This window comes from Xylocopa sonorina, unplaced genomic scaffold (assembly GCF_050948175.1).
Source record: "Xylocopa sonorina isolate GNS202 unplaced genomic scaffold, iyXylSono1_principal scaffold0140, whole genome shotgun sequence".
NCBI classification, from domain to species: Eukaryota; Metazoa; Arthropoda; class Insecta; order Hymenoptera; family Apidae; genus Xylocopa; species Xylocopa sonorina.
The window spans coordinates 377,126-381,702 of record NW_027490211.1 but is presented as its reverse complement, the minus strand read 5'-3'; the positions used below and the strand labels follow the sequence as shown (position 1 = coordinate 381,702).

General features: G+C 52.0%; 1 non-coding gene across 1 annotated transcript; it reads right to left on the bottom strand.

The window, feature by feature from the left end:
* Positions 1-3,329: 3,329 nt before the first annotated feature.
* LOC143432402 (5.8S ribosomal RNA) lies at positions 3,330-3,484 on the bottom strand. Its single transcript, XR_013103007.1, has one exon. It is a non-coding gene; the product is annotated as a 5.8S ribosomal RNA (ribosomal RNA).
* Between the last annotated feature and the right edge of the window lie 1,093 nt (positions 3,485-4,577).

Here is a 4,577-nt window from a genome sequence, read left to right as displayed (position 1 = left end):
CGCACACCGCCGCGACCCTCCTACTCATCAGAGCTTCATGAAGGACCGAAATGCTTTCGCGTGCCTTCCCACTTGCCACTGACGGCGGAGTATAGGCGCGACGCTTCAGCGCCATCCATTTTCAGGGCTAGTTGTTTCGGCAGGTGAGTTGTTACACACTCCTTAAAGGATTCCAACTTCCACGGCCACCGTCCTGCTGTCTTAAGCAACCAACACCTTTCACGGTATCCCATAAGCGTCGACTTAGGCGCCTTAATTCTGCGTTTGGTTCATCCCACAGCGCCAGTTCTGCTTATCAAAATTGGCCCACTTGACACTCTGATCCGAGATCTCATGGCTTCATAGTTCAAGTTCGTTCAAGCAAGCCAGAGGTCTCACCCATTTGAAGTTTGAGAATAGGTTGAGGTCGTTTCGACCCCAAGGGCTCTAGTCATTCACTTTACCAGATGAGACTCATCGCACATATGTTCAAGTATGTCTCTTTGAGTGCCAGCTATCCTGAGGGAAACTTCGGAGGGAACCAGCTACTAGATGGTTCGATTAGTCTTTCACCCCTATACCCAGTTCCGGGTCCACTCTAGGTGCGCCTCTTCTCGCGATGAGAACGAGACGCCCCGGAAGTGCGAGGCCGCATGGGTACGCGGCTCGTCCTCCCTTGGTCGACGTAAAGGCCGACTTTCACTTTCATTTCGCCTTTAGGTTTTAATAATCCCAATGGTTCGCGCACATGTTAGACTCCTTGGTCCGTGTTTCAAGACGGTTCCTGAGAGTACCCAAAGCAGTAGCGTCGCCGACCGGTAATTCGAAGCTTGGCCATTTCGAGGACACCGCCTGCTAACAGCTGGCCAGGCCCGGCGCCGGCGCAAAGTCCGTACCACCGGGTAGTCTGACCGAGCTTGCGTCGGGCTAGACGCACATACATTCGAGAATGGATTGGTTGCGGCCCGATACCGTACGAGTACCGTCGCGCAGCCGGCCGGGCGACCGAGGGTCTGTCGCGTGCGCAAGATTGCGACGCCACAGGCGCCCACTCGGTCTGTAGACCGACGCGCAACGGGTCGCGACGTTCTACTAGGGGAGAAGTGTACGACTACATCACCGGAACGTTCGCCGACGACGGCGTGCCGCTCGCTGTCTAACCGCGAGGGTACCACCGGGGCATCGCGCGCCATCGGGAACCAGTATCGTCGTCGATGAATCTCTCCATTCGATCTTTTGGGTTTCTCAGGTTTACCCCTGAACGGTTTCACGTACTCTTGAACTCTCTCTTCAAAGTTCTTTTCAACTTTCCCTCACGGTACTTGTTCGCTATCGGTCTCGTGGTCGTATTTAGCCTTAGATGGAATTTAGCACCCACTTAGGACTGCACTCTCAAGCAACCCGACTCTAAGGAGAAATCCTCCCGAAACGCGTACCGGTCGCTACGAGCCTGGCACCCTCTGTGGGTAAATGGCCCCATTCAAGATGGACTTGGACGCGGTTCGTTGTCTCGGGATAAACGGATCCTCCCGAACACTACATTTCCCAGCGGCGGAACCACGGGATTCAGTGCTGGGCTCATTCCTGTTCGCTCGCAGCTACTAAGGAAATTCTGGTTAGTTTCTTTTCCTCCGCTTAGTAATATGCTTAAATTCAGCGGGTAATCTCACCTAATCCGAGGTCGTCTCTACGTGACGCACGAAATTCATTCGTGACATCGAGTTCGCTTACGGAGAGAAGGTAAAAAGAGATTCGTATGTATAATATATACAAGACGAGGAGAGAGCATCGGCGAACGGGGAAGGCAGACGACGAAAAGAACTTTCGTCCATCTCCGACAGAGCGATCCTTTGATTTACCGCTCGAGAAAACGGCAAGAAAAAACTACACGCACCTCTCTTCGTTGTTGTTCTCGTCGAAGCGTTTTATGCACCTCGCCAATGTCTTTCGTGTGTCGGTATTTCTTTTATATAAGATTCGTAAAAAATATAAAAGAAAAAATACGAGACTCTCGCTAGACGACCAAGCTATCGGCGTTTCTTTAACATCCGTCCTCTTTATCGTCGTACCTGCGAACGATCAACAACTGTTTATACTCTCCAGCGGTTCCCAACCTTGCGCGCGTAACACGCAGAGATCGAAACGGAGCGACTCCTTTTCCCCCGATTTTATTACCCTGATCCTTCAGAACGAAGGACAGACCGAGTTGGAGCGCCCGCACGAATCTCTCTGCTGCCTGAACGGGAAATAAAAGGGAACGCACGCGTGGAAAAGCGTACGATGCGATCGTAGCACAAGCTGCGCTTCCGGGGACTGGATGACCGGCTTTTGGTCGCGCGGTCCTGTCTCGGCAACGAAGACATGGGGTGACCAACGCACTCGATGATCACGAAGTAGGGCAGTAGTACCTTGCGGCACCGAGGCGGCACCTCGTAGAAGAAAAACTCGAGCCTCGCCAAAGGGGAACCAATCTTCTCGTATCTGCTCTGAAAACTCTCTCCTTTGTCGCGCGTGTTACCGATTCGAGTTTCGCTTCCGGAGATCTCCAAAGCGCGGACACGCGTCACAGACCAGAAACGTTGCGACGCTACACGGGCGCAACGACGGCCTATGTTCGAGTGACTGTCCGCGCGAGAGATCTTTTCTTCCCTCGCGGAAACATGGTATACACGCGCAGAGAGAACAGAGAGAACGGATTATTCTGATCGAACACCCTGGGGCTGTACGAGGAGAACTTCGAACGATCGGATGCGCATCATCGTCCCTCGCGTTACGACGATGTCGCTCTCTCTATCTCTCTCTCTCTCTCTCTTGTATATTTCTTCTCTCTCGACCGAGAATTCTCCCTCGGTCTTGCGGCGTGAAAAAAACAATTCATTTTAAATGACGTCGAGCGCGCGGCATGTTCGTATCGTGCGCTAAATGCAGGCGAAGGCGATGCGTGTGGTGGGTGTGCGAATTCGGAACGCGGAACAAAATCGGCGATTGAAACACGAAGCGGTTCCCGTGGGCGGTCGTCCGTTTAACGGACGACTCACGACGCCACGAGGAACTCACGCGAGATCGTGATCGACACACCATCGAGTTCCGTGAGCACGTTTACGCACCCCGCACGCGCATACACGTTGCCAATCGCAGGTTGCCTTGGCACGGCCACAGACGACTTGGACGAACGTCCAACGATCACTCGTACGTCGCGTATCGCTCCTCTTCCTCCCTTTCTCGGTGCCGCCCGAACTCAGAAACGTTCGTAATTTAATTCGAGAATGAACGACAGCGGGCAGATTCGAGCACCGTAGGGAAAAAAGATTCGACGAAACGCAACGCAAGCAGTATTCTGATTACGCGAACGACCCTCAGCTAGGCGTGGTCCAGGAATTGTATCCGTGGACCGCAATGTGCGTTCGAAATGTCGATGTTCATGTGTCCTACAGTTCACACGTTGACGCGCAATTAGCTGCGTTCTTCATCGACCCACGAGCCAAGTGATCCACCGTTCAGGGTAATCGTATATGTATATTTTATTGATCTTTAAGTCTCTTGGTACTAACGTTCGAACAAGTCGATACCCAAACGTGCGCGTCGAACTGAGAAGAAAAGAAACCAAACACCCAGCGGCGTATTGCTTTCGAGATCGACAAGACGCTCTCGTTCGGGTGAACATAACAATGTTATTATCGATGGGATACTCGTCGTCTTCGCGCACAGTCTCGAGGCAGTCTATAAGAGTTTTCCCCGGCAACACGAAGCGAGTATAAAATTATTCGATCTCGCAAAGGCGGTTTTTTCTCAGACTCTCGACAACGAGGCTTGGGCGCGAGCGACGAATCGTCCCCCCCGAACGAACGAACGACGACGACGGTCTCTTCAAAATTCCAATACCACCCAGTCGTGTCGATTCCAACAAGGCTCAGGTAAACGAAAAAAAATTCGTACATTCGTTAGGACGCTCCACCGTTCGCCCAACAACAGCCTCCAGCGGTCTATATTTTTCGCGACAACGCGAAACGAGCAAGTAAAGTTCGATCTCGCAACGGCGGGTTTCAGACTCTCGACAACGAGGCTGCTGCGATGTTATTCCTCTCTGAACATAACGGATCTCGACCGAAGGAAGATTATTCTTGACTGCATACGCTTTGCGTTTGTTTCATCCATATATCTGGACTCTTATAATTTTTATTTTGGAAGGAATATAGTTCCGGTTTACGTACAATCTCCAAAGGATCGGACGCCTCGATCTCTCCGACACGAGGCGGAGTTGCATACTACGGGCTGTGGATGTAATGTTTCTGTTCGTGTGGCAGTGCAGTGGATGCGGCACGTTCGAGCACATTCTTTTTTCTTCATCTTTCCGTGCCGCGGGTCACGAAGACCACACGCGAGAGCACGTTATTGTTTGGTATTTTTCCGTGCCGCGGGTCACGAAGACCACACGCGAGAGCACGTTATTGTTTGGTATTTTTCCGTGCCGCGGGTCACGAAGACCACACGCGAGAGCACGTTACTGTTTGTAATTTTTTGCCGTGCCGCGGATCATGAGGACCATACCCGAGAGCACTTTATTTTTGTACGAAAGTATGCAACTCCTCGTTATAGTA